Source organism: Tenrec ecaudatus, chromosome 13, assembly GCF_050624435.1.
Source record: "Tenrec ecaudatus isolate mTenEca1 chromosome 13, mTenEca1.hap1, whole genome shotgun sequence".
Taxonomy (NCBI): Eukaryota; Metazoa; Chordata; class Mammalia; order Afrosoricida; family Tenrecidae; genus Tenrec; species Tenrec ecaudatus.
In genome coordinates this window covers 84052366-84071332 of record NC_134542.1, presented here as the reverse complement: position 1 = coordinate 84071332, position 18967 = coordinate 84052366, and positions in this window count along the sequence as shown.

The following is an 18967-nucleotide window of genomic DNA, read 5'->3' as shown; positions in this document are numbered from 1 at the left end:
TCACAATGATTTTATGTTACAAAGTGTATATCTTATACTTAATTCATATTTTGGTGCAAAATGAATGGAAGGTGATATTCTAATCACCTTTCCACCTTAAATATACCAAAATAACTCAGGTAATGAAAAACACACCACTACTAAACACATGTTTTCATGAAAAACAGATTAGATACATTTTCCCAAGGAAAAACAATTAAATGTGTTCTTTGAATAATTTTTTACAATTTTTTTCTGAATAAGCTGTTTTGTACAAAGTCTGTGTTTACCAAAATATGTTTATATGATTTTCTTTCTTTTGATTCTTTCTTTCTTTTGATTCCATTTGGCAGCATGCACAGTCCTATATAGGCCTGTTTCTGAATGTTTAGCCATTCTTTGCCAGGAGTCCACACAATGCTTAGGAATGTTTAGTTTAACAAGGAATGTGTGGCTTTTGTATGTTCTGGTACATTTGTATGAATGAATCCCCAAAGTCTATTAATGGCAGAACAAACTTGTCACTTAAAATTTATTAAAAAATGCAATGAATTTAAACCAACCACCACTGCCTCTATAAATATTTCTCTTTTAAAAAATATTTTTTTAAACTTGATGTTTTGAGTTTTTGTTTTTAAGTGATGGATATTGGAATTAGGGAATACAACAGAAAAATTCAGAGACAAATTCCAGGAATATCTCTTTGTGGTTATCTTTTAAATTTGCACATGTTCAGCTTCTAACAGAGAGATGACATGAAGCTTGCAATGTGGTTTATAGCCTTTTAAATCATATAAAATCTCTGGACAAACCAAAGATTTAGTAGCCAATCTGTCTACAATTTATATCTAATCGTTGATCTTTTTGTTGGGATATCATTCAGTTATAGTAGGAAAATAAGATTTTTAAATTCAGTGGTTATTGACTTTTGACTTATAAACCATTTTTATAAACTAGTTTTCCTTTACATAAAGGAGAGCAAATGAGAAATAAATATTCTGTCCTTGTACCTTTTCGAATACAAGTTTCTTCTGTGATTGATGCAGGTGTCCAGACTAGTCACTAGTGGTGAAAACAAGCTGCTAGACCTGTTTGTGAAGATTTGCTTTGTTAACTACACTACTGCATCCCAAATCATAATGATATACCTCAGATCATTTAAAAATTCAAATTATGATTCAGGAAGTGTTTGCAGGTGGCCTGAGATTCATCATGTCTAATAAACACCCAAGTTGATATGATTGTGGCCCTTCTGCAGACTACACACTGAAATCAGGGGTCTAGATGTAGATTTTTGAAATTTAAGGATGTCTTTAGGCTAAGTGTGATGATGCACCAGCTTTTCTGATCTTTAATTATACTCTATTTATTCAGTATTTTTTGCAGACTTACAGAAATGGAGCATAAGGGATACAGAGTAGATGGAAGTTGCATAAGATATATTCCAAAGACCTGTGTTTGAGTAACCGTTTCTCAATATCCCGGGTACACAGTCTTTGTCCAATTGCATCAAGTGTTTGCATCATACTTTCTTCTTATATAATTTGGGCATATGTTCTATCTCTTCCACAAAGATGTTAGAGGAGAAAGGGCAGATTATACAAGGGGGCTTTGAAACACACATGGGAAATCTCCGTTTTCTTTCAATTTCCGTGAACAATTTGAAGCCTCCTCATACTATGAGGAAAAATTTTAAATACTCAAAAAGCTATAAATATTTTAGTTGTTGAAATTATATTGTTATATCTTTGAGTTCTTAGACGCCATCAACTGTCAGCTATGTCCTATGAGGTGTTGAGGTATTTCTTATATTCTCCTAAACACCATTTCAAATCTTTTCTTCAATATTTCTTTTGAGTTTTCTAAATTGTAATACACACATAAATCTATGAAGAACGGTCCCAGTACCAGCAGTTTGTGGTTTCCACGGAATGGAGGTGTTACATAGAGAAGAAAAGAAACAACACAAAAACAAACAGAAATAGCAGAGATTCTGGTATTTCCACTTTGCATTTGTGACATGCTTGCAAGAGAAATATGGGCAATTCTCGGGAAGATATCTTACGTAAAGGACTACATGTGAAAACTGAAAACCTGTGCCAGACTGTCACCTGCAAAATCTTCGTGTACCTTCAGCAACTGTTCCAAAAGTCCCAAGTTTCTAAATTGCTAATCTGGACTACCATTCTTTAATACAAGGGGACTTCAAAATGCTCATTGGAAAAAATCCCTATCTTTTCAGTCCATCTTTTGACCAACTTTCTGAACCCTCTTTGTACATTTTCTGTTGACCATGAATTTTCCCTGTCCATGTAGAACACCGCCATCCCATCACCTAAATACATACCAATAGATGTGAACATTCCCTCTTCTGATGTTTTACAGGATTCTCTTTGCAAAATCCTTTTTTCACAGGACAGGTCTAGTTATAGATATGAATTTCATTTTCTAATTACCCTACTAGATAGTAAACTATGTAAGAGTAAGATCTGTATAGTTTTCCATATTTCTGAAATATTTAGCATAATGCTTTCTGCATCTCAGGTATTCATATGTAATTGTCAACTGAACAACATTATCATATCTAGGACAGATCTTTTTTTGTATACGGCACTTCACTTATTGAATTAAAAAAAAGGGTTTGTGGAGGTGGGGGAATATGGTTGCCAGATGCGGATCCTGGGAAGATCTCCTTAGCAACTACAAGGGAGGTCCCACGAGTAGGAATATCCTGCACTGCCTGCCAAAGAAAAAATCAAATAGAATCAAGTATACCAAAATTTCTTCAAGTGGGAGAGCAGCAATACCTCTTGACAGAGGCCCTCTTACCTGTGACCAGGAGCAGGAGCCTCGTCTGTGAGCCCCACTCCTCCCTAGCACAATTGATTTTTTCCAGGCCACTGAGGCCACCCAGTCAGCTAAACCTCTCACCGCACTGGCCTCTGGGGGCCCTGTAGGGAGAACAGAATGGTCAGATTGGTGAAGATATTCTCAGGACCCACAATAACCTTTTGGTCTTTTTTACCCTGTGCTGCTTCTTTCCTGCATTGTCTACTACATACAACACTCTCCCACCCATACCCATACCCGCACCATAATAACACTAGCAAATGAGCAGGAATTTCCATCCAATAGGTGGTTTTATTTTTTACTTTATTTTGTTTTCTTTAGTTTCTGTATTTTGTTCCATTAAAATACTTTCATTTATTTTCCAGTTATCTCCCACTTCCTTTTCCAGTGTGACATCTTCCTTCTGAGCACATACCATGCTCCCAAGAACACAGTCAGAACTGTAGATTCAGGTGCAGCCACAAAGACAAGGACCTTTTTTTCTGCTGAGTACACACACCTGCATACATTTGCACTGCCTTGTTGCAGAATACCAGCACCCACACCAAGACCACAATCCAATCTTTTACCTGTTTCAAGTTTCCTCTGAGCATCTACAGTTTTTTGGGTCCTTGTCTTTTCTTTCTTTTTTTGTCATCTTCCTCTTCTCTCTTGTTTTATCTAATTACACACAACACACACATGCATGCACACACACACACACCAGTACTTAAATCCTCCTCTTCTAGTCTCAATATTTTCTTATACTTTTCTCCGATTCTTTTTCTCTTTCTGCTCTTGCTCTTTTTCCTTGAAATACATTTCCATGAATCTTGTTAATTCTTCTCATCCCTCTTAAAAGATATTTTCACATTATTTTTACAAATCTGTTGACTTTTCCAGAGAACCACTTATTTTCACTATCATTACATCTGTATTTATTCTTTTTCTTCTTCCTATATACTTTCTTCCACTTACCCATCTCTTTCCACTTTTATTCATGTTACCACCTTCTGTGCTCTGGCTCTTATTAGACCTCTCCTATATTAAATACCCCTACATGACCATGAAGTACCTGCACCACTAATAACTGCACCACAATGCAAGGAAATAGTGGTGAGCCACAATAAACCCAAAAAATCAAGAAAAACTAATACAAAAGAACTGAAAATCACCCAAACCCTATGAAATACACTGAAAAAGAGGCCTTGAAATGACCAGAAACAGAATACATATAAATGATAGTGAGGTCCCTTATAGAGATGTGGGGAATGTGCATAATAAAAATGGAAGAAATTGAAAAACTAAAGGAGTGCCAGACAATAAACAATGAGATAAGAGAGTTAGCCACCATAGTAAAATATCATAAGGATAGAATGTAAGAAAAGAAACATTAAATCCATGAACCCAAGTGTAATCTCTGACTCCCAGGGATAAAAGAAACAATCATCAGAAAAAAATCTGATGAAAGACTAAAAGTGATATGGGACATTAGCAAGAAAAACAACCTGTCTCATCAGAATAAAGGATTAAGTAGAAACAAACAACAAAATCTATAGAAAAAAATAATATGACAAATCATGGGGGAAATTTTCTCCAACATCATAATGTAGAAGGAAATAACTATTCAAGAAGCTGGGAGACCCCAAATAAAAACATTACTATATATCATAGTGAAAATCTCCAATTTCCAGAAAAGTAGAGAATTATGAGACCAGGTTAGGTAAAAAGAACAGTCACCTACAAAGGAAAATATATAAAGATTAGCTTGTGATTCCCAGAAGAAACTGTGAAAACAAAAAGATAATGGAAAGACATGTATACAATTCTGAAAGAAGCAAACTCCCAACCAAGAATCCTATGTCTATCAAAATTATCCCTCAAATAAAAGTATTCCCAGAAAAGTAAAAAATGCAGCATTTGTAAAAACAAGACCAGTATTACAACAATATTGACTGGATCATTATGGGCAGAGAATCAACAACAGCAGCCAATTTTAAGAGCATCACTCATTATACCACTACCTAGAAACTTATACAATTAAAGAAATATTCAAAATAACACAGAAATAGAGAAGCAAAAACAATAAAACCACATAAAAGAGGGAAAAGAAACCAATACAAATACAACAAAATAACAACAAACCCACCTATATTAATAATGAAACTGAATGTCAATAGATTAAATACAACAATCAAAAGACAGAGAGTAGCAGACTAGATTAAGAAATGAAGTTAAACAAGCAACCATCTAGCAGGGAAGCAAGATAGCCCACATGGATGAAGCACACCAACCCCTATAATCACCAGGCCTCAGTGGGATCAGGGATAGGCATCAGAAGACCCAAAACAAACAGATATTTTGATGCGAATGAGCAGATTGGAATAGAGACACAAAGCCCATCTGTAGACAACTGGACATCCTGCACAGAAGTGTCACAAGGAAGAGACAAGCCAACCAGGGTGCAGTAAAGCACTTATGAAACACACATTCTTCTAGTTTTTTAATGCTTCCTCCCACCCACACCACCACCACTATCATGACCCCAGTTCTTTCTTACAAATCTGGCTAGACCAAAGCATGTACACTGGTACAGATAAGACCTCTCAGCACACAGAACACAGGACAGATATACCCCTCAGGATCAATATTGAGAGTAGTGAGTGATACCATGAGGGTAGGGGTAAGGCTGGGGGAAAAGGGGAACCGATTTCAATGATCACATAAAAAGCCTTCCACCTACAGGGGAACATACAACAGAAAGATGGGTGAAGGGAAACAGCAGACTGTAAAATATGAAAATAATTTTTAAATTATCAAGGATTGAGAAGGGTAGGAAGGAAAGGGAGGGAGGGAGGGGAAAACAGCTGATACCAACTCAAGTAGAAAGACAATATTTTGGAAATGATGATTGCAAAATATGTTGAAATGTACTGTATGGATTATTATGATTTATAAGAGTTCCTCCCAATAAAATGATTTATACATTTTAAAATTAAAAGTTAAAATGTTCTCTAACATAAAAACATCAATACTCATCTATACGCAACCTATGATATAAAGACCTTAACCTCTGACAAAAATAGACTAAAAATCAAAAGATGGTGAAAAATCTACCAGCAAATGACAGTCATGAAAAGGCAGGAAGAGCAATATTAATCTCTGATACAATAGACTTCAAGGTAAATGACATAATGAGAGACAAGAATGGACACTATCTAGTGATTGAAGGAACAATACACCATGAATATATAACCTTAATAAACATATGAGTAACCAATTAAATCCCTCAAAATGCATCACTCAAATTCTCACAGAGTAGGAGAGAGCTTGGCAAGATAGTAGCCAGGTAGGCTGCTCATGCTGGGAGCTCCATGGAGATCGGTGATTTGGGAGAGCTGGAGGCCAAGTAGGGAGTCTGAAGCTGTTGGCTGATTCCCATGAAAGTCAGTAAAATCTCCTGCACCCTCAGGAATTGGTTCAGCACCAGCTGCAGTGGAGTACCGCATCTCAGCTGGCCACAGTGTCTCAAGCCTCCCAAGCACCCACCACCCAACAGATGCTGGTCTAATCACAGCATGATATAACGTGGGCACTTTCCACTGCTGTTACTGGATCGCCCCTCCAACACCAGCACCCTTTTTGCTTTCTCTTCCATTCAGTCATCCCTGCCCCATTAACAGACTTGGCTGGATGCCTGTAACTGGGGGCAAGAGGCCCCAACCCCTGCCACATCTCCATGCTTTGACCTGGTATAGCCATGGTTTGATATCCCAAACAGCAAGGGCACTCCTGCTGCCCATTAGAGGATCCCTCCTCCAAGAACAGCAATTTATTTTCTTCCATTTCCTACCTCTCTAACAGATGACACCATAGAGTCCACAGATAGATGTAATAACCCTGAATATCAATGGAATGAAAACAGTCTTAAAAGGGAGGGGCTTGCAGACTGGCTTCAAAATCACAACCCCTTGATCTGCTGCCTAAAGGAGACACATCTGAAGATTACAAACAATAATGGGCTGAGAATCAAAGGCTTGGGGGGAAAACATACCAAAGAAATAGCAATGCAAAAAATCAGGGGTTGCGATCCTAATCTCGCACAAAATTGATCTCAAAGTACAAGCCATAACAATAGATAAAGAAGAGTCCTGTATAATGCTCAAGGGAACAGTAGACCAAGAACCAGTGAACATACTAAATATATGCATGCTGAACAAAAGACCACAAAACTGATCAATAAAACCCTCTAAAAGACGAAAAAAGAAATCACAGGCTCAACAATTATAATAGGTGACTTCAATACACTGCTCTCTGAGAAAGATAGATCACAGTGAAAGAGACTTAACAAGGTGGCTACAGATCTAAATATTACAATTAGACAATTTGACATGCAATTGGTGGAAGTATAACTCTCTATTGCAAAGGACTGAGTACTGGCCCAGATCAGAAATGAAATTAGGAAATTTCTAGAAGCCAATGAGAATGAGTATACAACGTACCAAAACTATGGACACAGCAAAGGCAATTGTCAGAGGATGTTTGATAGTAATATATGCATACATGATAATGTAAGAGAGACTTGATTGTTATACTGTCACAAAATTTACAATTAGCAGAGTCAACAGGACCTTTCTACTAATAGCAAAAAAAGAAAGAAAGAAATAGCAACACAGCTGTAGGCAACTGGACATTCCCTTACGGAAGGGTCGTGGGGAGGAGACGAGCCAGTCAGGGGCAGTATAGCAACAACGAAACATACAACTTTCTTCTAGTTCCTAAATGCTTCCTCCCACCCACTATCATGATTCCAATTCTACCTTACAAATCTGGCTAGACCAGAGGATGTACACTGGTACAGATAGGAACTGGAAAAAGGGAATTCAGGACAGGTGATCCCTTCAGGACCAGTGATGAGAGTGGTGATAGCGGGTGGGTGGAGGGAGGGTTGGGTAGAGAGGGGGAACCAATTATAAGGATCTACATATAACCTCTTCCCTGGCAGACAGACAACAGAAAAGTGGGTGAAGGGAGATGTTGGACAGTGTAAGGTATGTCAAAATAATAATTTATAAATTATCAAGGGTTCATGAGGGAGGTGGGAGTGGGGAAGGATGGAGAAAAATGAGGAGCTGATGCCAGAGGCTTACGTGTAGACCAAATGTTTTGAGAATGATGGGGTAACAAATGTACAAATGTGCTTTACACAATTGATGTATATATGGATTGTGATAAGAATTGTATCATTCCCCCAATAAAATGATTTTTAAGAAAGAAATAATAACAATAAGAGCTGAAATTCATGATATGGCAAATAAGAAAACTATGGAATAATGAATGCTGCTAAAAGTTGGTTCTTGAAAGAATAAACAGAATCCACAGACCACTGGCAAACCTAACTAAAGAAAGGAAGGAACAAATTTCAATAGCAAGGATGAGGGATGAAACGGGGAACATTACAAAGGACCCTAATGAAGTCAAAGTATAATCACACAATACTATGAAGGCTGTACTCCACTGAATTCATTAACTTGGAAGAAATGGGCAAATTCTTGGGGAAAAAATACCTCTCTGGACTATCCCCAGTGGACGTCAAAATCACAACAGACCCATAGCAATAGAATAAATAGACACAAAAAAAATCCCCCAGACCAGATGACTTTATAGGGAATTCTATCAAGCATTCAGGGAAGAACATATACCAATCCTATAGAAACTCTTCCTGAACACAGCAAAAGATGGCAAACTCCTGAATTCTCTCTATGAAGCTAGGATAACTCTGATAGCTAAATCGGGAAAGGATCCCACAAGAATCAAGAACTACAGACCAATATCCCTAATGAATATCAATGCAAAAATTCTTAACAAAATATTGGCCAGTAGAATACAAATGTATATAAAACAAATATTTTACCATAACTAAGTGGGATTCATACCAAGGATGCAGGGATGGTTCAACATATGGAATGCCATTACTATTATTCACTACATTGACATGAAAAATTATAAGAAACACGTGGCAGTATTGATAGATGTGGAAAACATTCACCAACATCCAACATCAATTCCTGTATAAGACAATCAAGACAATTCATGTATAAGATAGGAATGGAAGGTAAATTCCTCAATATAATACAAGCTATATATGAAAAGCCAACAACCAATATTGCAGTCAATGGAGAAAATATGAAAACAATCCCTCTGCAAAAGGGGATCAGACGAGGATTCCCCTTGTCCCCACTCCTATTTAACATCATACTGAAGGTTGTTGCTAACAGTGTAAGGCAAAGAAAATATATTAAAGGTATTTGTCTGTGAAAGGAAGAAGTGAACCTATCACTATTTACAGATGACATGATTTTATATATGGAAAACCCCAAAAGCTCCACAAGGGGAGTGCTAGAAGACATATGGCAGAGTGGCTGGAAACAGGATCAACAGACAGAAGTCTATTGGATTGCTATCTACATCAGACAAGATCATAGAGGGGGGAATCAAAAAGCTAGCATTCTTCACAATATCCAAGCACAAATTGAAATTTCTAAGGAATTTCCTGACTAAAAATACGAAAGATTTTCATGAGAGACTACAGACAATATTATGAGAGATCAAGAGTGACTTCAACAAATGAAAGGATATCCCATGTTCATGGATAGGAAGACTCAATATATTAAAGATGTGCAAGATTAATAGTCTCTTCACTTTTTAAAGGGATTTATTACAGTTGACACACTAGGAGAAGCTAATAAAACATATACTCTTGTCTCAGAGTATTCTGATGGGTCTAGAGTTGCTGTATGTCAACAAGGTTGTCAGGCTAAAAGAAAACCTGAATGATTAATGGGGAAAATCAAAGCAAACCAGAATACTTCTTTTTTTTCTCCCCTGTAATATAACATTTTAAAAAATTGTAAATTAGGTAGGGGTTTACATTTCAGAGCATCAATAGTGTATTCAAGATTTACATAAAGAGTAATTATTCAATTTGGAATTTATTTTTAAAGCTTTCAAAATACACAACTACCTTCACTTTCTATTAAAACAGTAATTAGCTTCCTTAGTGTTATCCTCACCTAAAAGGTGATTTTACTTAACTGAAATACACATTTATTCTTATTAGCAAATACATGTGAAAGTATGGACAGCATCTCAGAATCTCGCTACAAAAATAAATAATGAAGAAAACAACAAATTCAGTTATGAAATAGGTTTCTATTTCCTTGGCAGTTATTTGTATATTAATTACTTTAGACACTTGGTATTTAGCCTTTATGTGATAATACCTGCCACTTATTATCACCATATGTTGTCTTTACCATCATTTTTACCTTTGATGTTAAAGTTTTCATGTAATTAACTTTACATTTTGCTAACACCACCACTCCTTGGTGGCATTGACTGGTTATTGAGTATTTTTTAACTGTGACATAAAATGGAGTTAATTATTATGTAATTTTGAAAACAGAATTATAAACAGTTTATAAAACAACAATATCTATTAATACATAAATTCAGTCTTGGTACATATCATTATACTAGCCTATCTTTTAGAGATGCCCTTTGAAATCCTTTGTTCAGTTCTTTTACTACACCATTCCTTCCATCTATTTTAGTTCAACAGAGTGCAAAAATGATCAAATAATCTCACCGTTGCAACTCAAGTGCAATTTTGGTGAAGATAATACAAAAACAGTTGCAATAGTACATTGATGGGTAAATGCCATAAATTCAACTGTGTTCAAAGGAGTACAGGGAACTAGGGCTATCGTTTCCAATGCCACATAGATGTAGAGTTAAAGCAGAAAATACCAGAAAAATGTTTATCTGAGTTTTATCAACTACAAAAAGTCATTCAACTCTGTGGATCATTAAAAAAATATGGTGGTATTCAGAAAAATGAGAATTACAGGACATTTATCAGAACAAGGGAACACTGCAGAGTTTAAAAGTAAGAAAAGGCATGTGTCAAGATTGTATCCTTCCACCATAGTCCTTACATTTATTATAGGTATGCTGAGAAAATATTCCCAGAAGCTGGACTATACAAAGAAGAATGCAGCATCAGAATTGGAGGGATATTCATTAGCAACTTGCAATATGCAGATGACACAACCTTCCTTGCTGAAAACAAAGAGGATTTGGAGCACATACTAATGAAGAACAAAGATGACAGCCTTAGGTATATATTATAAATCAGCATAAAGCAAACAAAAATGATCACCACTGAACCAATAAGAATATCATGGTAAATGGAGAAAATCCTGACAGTATCAGGGATTTCATTTCAGTGGGATTTGCAATCCATGCCTATGGAAGCAGCCATCAAAAAACCAAATGAACTGGTAGATACAAGATGGAAGATGAGGCAAATACACTCTCCAGATACTCTACAACAAAACCCTAGTAAACCAAGGGAAACAGATACAGACGAAAACCCAGAACCAAGAGGTTCAAAGTAAAGAGTTAAGAAGTGGATAAAATGCCAATGAGAGAAAAGACTGAAAAGGAGGCACATGGCCGCCAGAGAGCAAGCTTGGGATTTCCTTAGCAACTCCGGGAGGGGTTCCACTAGGAGGAACGTCATGTACTCAGGGGAAGCAAGAAAGTCAATGTCAAAGCTACGTACACCACCGTTTCTTAAACTGGGAGATCTACAATGTCTGTTGCCGGAAACCGATTACCATTGACCAGAGGCATGAGCAACCCCTGCACAAGTCGATCCTTTAAAGAGCCTGAGCCAACCCTGACAGCTGGACATGAGGAAACCCTGAGTCCTGCGGGGTTAAGAGGTTCAGGTTTTAAGTTGATTTTTCACTTCCTTTGTTTTCCAAGTGCCCCAAAAGATTAAAGATCATTATATATATATATATTTTTTTAAGTGAACCTTCTACAAATAATGTGTTTTATATAGTTTGAATAAAAATCATTTTTAATTTGTTAAAATTATAATAATGTTGTTTTCAGATGTCATTGATATTGACAGGTTTTATATAATGTCTATCCATCATCTCTTCTTGCTGTTGCAGTAAACTCTTAAAAATTATTTAAGCAATAATTTTTCATTTATATTGTTTAAATGATTAATGCATATTTTATTTTATTTAGGAGCCCTGGTGGTGTCATAGTTATGCATTGGACAGCTAACTGCAAGGTCAGCAGTTGGAAAGCACCAGGTGTTCTGTGGGAGAAAGGACTTTCTACTTCCATAAAGTCACAGCCTCTGAGACTCACAGAGACACTTCTACCTTGTTCTCTATGGTCACTGTGAGTCTGCATGGACTCAATAGCAGTGAGTTTGGTTCGAGTCTGTTTTATTTGGAGTTTTACATGTCATATGTTATCAAAGTTGGTGCAACTGTAATGGAATTAACTGGTAGGAAACCAATTATTTCCTCCTCTGAAATTCTTAAGGGGACTATGACAAAGCATTATCTGTAGTCAAAAAAATGTACACATATTTTTTCAATAAGAATGAAATACCCCCCCCAAAATTGTAAACCATGAAAGGAGAGAATGAGTATTGGAGGGTACATTTTAGTACATTTCCTAGCACTAGTAGAATATCAATTCTTGGGGAAGTCATTTATTTAGTTACTTTCCCTGCATGATTTAAATAAAAGTCATTAATGATAAATGGCACCTGTCAAACAGGAATAACTGAACAATATTATGTTTTTAAAACTAAACTCATATTCATTCCCATTGGATGTATGTGAAATACTTTGAACTATTTCAAAGAAAACTTTAAAAAACATATACTTTATTAAAAGAAGAAAGTTAAAATTGGTGGTGTGTATATGCCATACATTCAGACCACAAAGACTTTCTAATTTCACTCACACTAGTTGGGTGTTTTCCTCTCTATTTTTTCATGGTACATTTCATAAGTCTCATTTATATGCTCTGTGCCTGAGCAATAAGGATTGCCCCCTTTGCTTTTTGTAAGGGAATTAATTTGAGGATCTTGGTTGAGTACTTTCCCTAAAGCTCACAGATGGATGCCATATAATGTTGCCACATTCGTGATTGTCCTCAAGATACATTGCTGCGATAACCTGAAATCCTTGACAAATTTAATGGACATTTTATATAGTGCATCTAGGCTCGAAAATGTCAAGCAAAAAAGGAAGTCAGAGTAACACAGTCTATATAAACTCTCCACGGAATGTGAAGGGCTGCTTTAGATGTCCTGCTCTGGCTGCTGAGTTCCTAATCACAAAGCTAAATGATTGGGGTGTTATCAAACTTATTTCTTCCAAGTACTCAAGTACTAAAATGACAAATCATAGGGGTGGCTGTTAGCCTGAAGACACTTCTGTTCCATTATTTAAAGTCTGGTTTTTTTTTTTAATGTCTGAGATTTCTATGTGGAAAAAATAATGAACTTTAAGAAATGTCACTTTTACTAACAGAAATTATGGCTTGAACACCTGAATATGAATATTAAATACAAAAAAGTACATTTAAATAATGTTAAGGTTGTGACACAAACTGACAAAAGCAGCAAAATTCAAAGTTAAGGATGACACTCCACCTTAACTCACCCCGTTGAGAGGGAAAAAGGGCACCAGAGTGTACAGTGGGGAATGCTAGCTTGGCCTTCCTTCTCTGTCACCTGACTGTGTCAGAGAGTGTTTTACCCTTCATATTATTGAATGGGTTTTTGGCATTTGATTCATTTTCTTTTGCTTAAGAAAATTTTTGGTTCCAATTTCCAAAATGTCATTGAAATCTTACACATATTGATACTGTACTTCCAGGGGTCATGTGTTGGAAAGAAATCATTTGAGTTATTTAGATTGTCAGTGAGTGTGCATGAATGTGCGAAGGTGTCATGGAAAGAAGGCATTCATTATAAACTTGAGTAACTGAGTTGAGAAGAGGAATAAGAAATAACAATTTTAGTGTTTTATCTACTCCAGTTATTGTTTTAATTTCATACATTAATTTTTTCACTCTCACAAAAATGTCTATGAAGCAGTTACCACTATCATCACTTTAGAAATTAAGATATTGGGGAATAGTGGCCTTGAATGAAATTACATAGCCAGCAACTTTCAATGTGTACATTTAAACATGGACTACAAATTTGAGTTCTTAGTCAGCATGGCCAACAGAAGCCAGTGTCTAGGAATGTCACAAATACCTCAATTAGCATGCTCTTGTATAGAAACTAGTAAACTGCTGTAGCTAATTCAAATACTCTAGTTCCTGTCAATCAAGCATCAATTATTTATTAAGTACCTATTACATACAAAGCACTGGAGTATGTTACTTTGGATAAACAGAAGGAGGTAAAAAGGATTACTAACATGGATAAGGAATCTGTTATATGCCAGATGCTTCACCATGCAACATGATTATGAAAATTCATGTAATCATCTCAAATCACTCCAATATTTGTATTACTGTCCTAGTTTTAAAGATTAATAAATGGAGATTCAAAACAATCAAAGAACTTGGCTGAGATGGCACCTAAATCATGGGTTGCTCTCTGCTAGCTGTGCAGCCCTTTCATATACCAGACTTCTCTGATACTTGTTTTTCTTTAACATAAAGGCAGAAAATAATTTAAAAATAAATCCCTTACAGGATTAATGTAAGTAACCTAGAAAATTTTCTCATAAATGTTTACAGCCTCGTAAACCCCATCTAGATTTCCTATGAGTCAGAGTCAACTTGAAGGCACTGGGTGGATAGAGTCAATCTGCTTCAGTCTATCTTGACTTATCAAAGAAAACCTACCGCTAGTCTAAAAATCAACAAATATTTGTTTCACGCCAACAGTAAGTCAACTGAGTTTCTTGGAATTAAAGGTTTTAAATATAAATTAAAACTGATTTCACTACATTGTATAAACTTCATTGGTGGAAGAATGAGCAATCAACTCCTATCTTCATCAATGTTCACTCCACACAAAAAAATGAAAATAAGACATTGCTAGAAACACCATATTGCATTCCTGAAAACAATACTAAAGGATATACCAAACCAACACTTTTATTGATGCAAAACCTTCTTTTTTCCCCATAAGTATAAAGCCTTTCTGAATCAAAAATAGGGTTAGAATGATCAATTGAAGGCATTTTCACACCAGCATTCTTCACTTTGACATCATACATAGAGCTGTCTTTGCTTTAGAGATTGTATTAAATTTCCTGCTCATTTTAATACAAATTTACTGACGCAAAATTGATTAATAATGGTTCCAAACAATAGTACTAGTGAGAGTGGTAGTTACATTTGTGTCAACTAGACTCTCTTGGCGAGGGGTAGAGTCAGATCCGTCCATCAGTTCATACTCAGCTGCTGTCCCCTAGGGGCCCCTCTCTCCACCTGCACCTTCCTGCTTGCTGGCCACCCCGAGAACTGCCAGAGCCACAGCAAATTTCCACCAAGCTTGAATCCACACCACTCTGTACCCACTGGCCTGCGATCTTCATGCGTTCTTCATCATGGCATTTGGCCCATGAGTCTGGAGAGGAACTTATGGACTAGTATCAGACTTAGGGATTTAAGTTAGACGGGACTGGGACACTTTCTTGATATATACTTACTTTAAAAAATCATTTTATTGGGGGCTCGTACAATTCTTATCACAATACATACATACATCGAAAGTGTCAAGCACATTTGTATATTTGTTGCCATCATTCACAAAACGTTTTCTTTCTACTTGAGCCCTAGATATCAGCTCCTCATTCCCCCCCATCCCTCCTCACCACCCCCTCCCTCATGGACCCTTGATAATTTATAAATTATTGTTTTGTCATACTTTACACCATCCGATGTCTCCCTTCACCCACTTTTCTGTTGTCTGTCCCCCAGGGAGGAGGTTATTTGTAGATCTTTGTAATCGGTTCCCCCTTTTTACCCCAGCGTCCCTCCACCCTCCTGGTATCTCCACTCTCACCACTGGTCCTGAAGGGATCATCCATCCTGGATCCCCTGTGTTTCCAGTTCCTATATGTATCAATGTAAATCCTCTAGTCTAGCCAGATTTGTAAGGTAGAATTGGGATCATGATAGTGGGGGGAGGAAGTATTTAAGAACTAGAGGAAAGTTGTATGTTTCATTGTTGATTTCCTGCACCCTGACTGACTCATCTCCTCCCCACAACCCTTCTGTAAAGGGGTGTCCAGTTGCCTACAAATGGGCTTTGGGTCTCCACTCTGCACTCACCCTCATTTAAAATGATATGATATTTTTGTTCTTTGATGCCTAATACCTAATCCTATCATTTTATGTCCCTTGTGATTCATTTAGAATTGTTCTAGTTTTTAATATGTTGAGCTTTTTTTCACATGAAATTTTTATGTTTTACTTTGTTATTGTTGTTAGTTTTGTTTTTGTTGTGGATGTTGTTTTCTTTTAATGTTTTTCCATACATGAAATCTGGGATAGCTAAATCTATAGAGACCATAGCTGTATTAATGGTTCTATGGGGGTGTGGCAGGGAAGGTTGGGAGGAAGTGTGGAGCTAATAATGATGAACAAAAAAAGGAAGAAAATAATATAAAACTGTTTGTACTGATCATTTGTCTTGTGATTGAAATATGAATGGGATGGTATGGGAATTATATGCCAATAAAACAGTTGATTTCCTGATGTATGATTTTCATTTGTTTTGACATCAGAATCTCACGGAGCTTTCTTTTGTTTGTAATATAAAACTATTCAGAATTGAAGAAAAAAAAAGACAGTTGATAAATAATAAAAAGACTTCCCAAAATAATTTTTAAAGAGTATGTTGGGGAAAAAAATTAGTGAGGAAAAGTTGGACTAAAACCTCAGAAACAGACCTTGAAGTTGAAGCTCAAACTATTAGGGCCATCAATGAAGGAATTGGGACCAACTTGAGAACTTTGGCACAGGGAATACATAGGCTATCAGAAATAGGGAAGGACACAAACACAGAAGAGGCACAAATTGACAAATGGGATATACTGATGATATAACACCTGCGTACATCGAACGAATTCACCAAGAGAGTAATAAGAGAGCCCACGGACTGGGAAAACATCTTTCGCAATGACACATCAGACAAAGGCCTGATTACTAAAATCTACAATACTCTGCTGGCTTCCACAAAGAAAAAAACTAATTGCCTACTTGAGAGGTGGGCAAAGGACCTGAACAGAAGTTTCACAGGGGCAGAAATCCGAATGGTCAACAAGCATTTGAGAAAATGTTCCCTATCTTTAGCCATAAGAGAAATGCAAATGAAGACAGCTATGAGAGACCACCTAATACCCTCAATGATAGACCAATTCAAAAAATCAGAAAGCAACAAGTGCTGGAGGGGATGTGGGGGGACAGGAACTCTTATCCACTGCTAGTGGACCTGTATGTACAGCCACTATGGAAGTCAATTTGGCGATTTCTAAAACAGATGGAAATCGAGTTACCATATGACCCAGCAATCCCCCTACTGGGCACATACCCAGAAGAGACAAGAAACAAACCACGGCCAGAAATCTGTGCTCCAATGTTCATTGTGGTACAGTTCACAATTGCAAGGAATTGGAAACAACCCAAATTTTCATCAGCTGACAAGTGGATTAAAAAGCTGTGGTACATACGTACAATGGAGTACTACGCATAACTAAGAAGCAGTGATGAATGTGTGAAGCGCATCGCTACGTGGGAAGAACTAGAGGAAATTATGCTAAGCGAAGTAAGCCGAGCACAAAAGGATAAGTACAATATGAATTCGCTGAGGTAAGCTTTAAAAAAAAAAGGCAAAGGGGGCATAGGGAAAAAGCTACTGTATACAAACATTCCTGGGGTGAGGACCAGGTAGTATGGCAGGGACCCAAGCAAATACAGGGATTCATATGGTAGACAACTAAAAAGGAGGTAGGGAAAGGAAAAAAAAGGAATAATAATATAAAAGAAATGGGTAGCGGGGCCACAGGGCACTAACCCACCCAAGGGGAGGGTATTGTTTATATCTCCACAGGGAAACAGGGACCAGACTTCAACCCAGTGTTCCAAGATGTGAATGCAACATGCCGGCATGGAGTAGGGAACCAGTGGAGAGGTTTGGGGGCCGGCCCCAATCCCAACTTCTACATGGACACAAGTCCCTCCCCCGAGAAGAATTTATTTCAAATTTTATCTGCAGTTCCGGGAGAGGGACATATCTGATCAGAGCACAAGGGAGCAGGTGAAGGAGGAGGAGGAGAGAGAGGAGCACATCCTGGCCCACCAGGCCTTGAGGATGATGTTCCTGATTAGAGCAGCCAGTCCACAGAGAGGACAACATGGTCAGCCCCACTATGAGACATGACGTCCCTCACTGACCCATAGCCCTACAGAGGATAACACCGGAGACACAGTGTAGGAATTGCACCTGATCTGATCCCGCCACACCGAGGCAAAACATTAAGGGTGTGCAACCGAACAGCAAGGGAATGGAGCGGCAAGGTCCCAAGGGAATGCTGAAGGTGGACTTGGAACCAGGGTGTGGTGCCCCCACAGACTGGACTGGAAAGCACTCCTAAAGGCCAACAAACAGTCCTTGAACTAACTACAAGCATTTCTTTCTTACTGTGTTTTGTTTTATTTTCTTGTCATTGGTGTGTTGTTGTTGTTTTATTGTATATTGTTGCTTGGTTTTGCTCTGTCTTGTTTTGTGCAAGTTATTATCTCCAGAGGTCTGCCTAAATAAGATAGGCTGGATGAGAAAATAACGGAACCAAAAGTTCCGGGGGACAGGGAAGGGGGGAAGGTGGGGAAAGTTAATAGTGTTAACAAACCCAGGAACAAGGGAACAACAAGCAATCCAAATCAGTGGTGAGGAGCGTGTAGGAGGCCTGGTAAGGCGTGATGAAGGGTAATGTAATCAAGAGGAATTACTGAAACCCAAATGAAGACTGAGCATGACAGTGGGACAAGAGGAAAGTCAAGGAAATAGAGGAAAGAGCTAGGAGGCAGAGGGCATTTATAGAGACCTAAATAAAGGCTTGTACACCTGCAAATATATTTATAAATGAGGATGGGGAAATAGATCGATTGCATATATTTATAGGTGTAGTATTAAGGTAGCAGAAGGATATTGGGCCTCCACTCAAGTACTCCCTCAATGCAAGAATACTTTCTTCAATTAAATTGTCATTCTATGATGCTCACCTTCCCAACACAACCGCTGAAGACA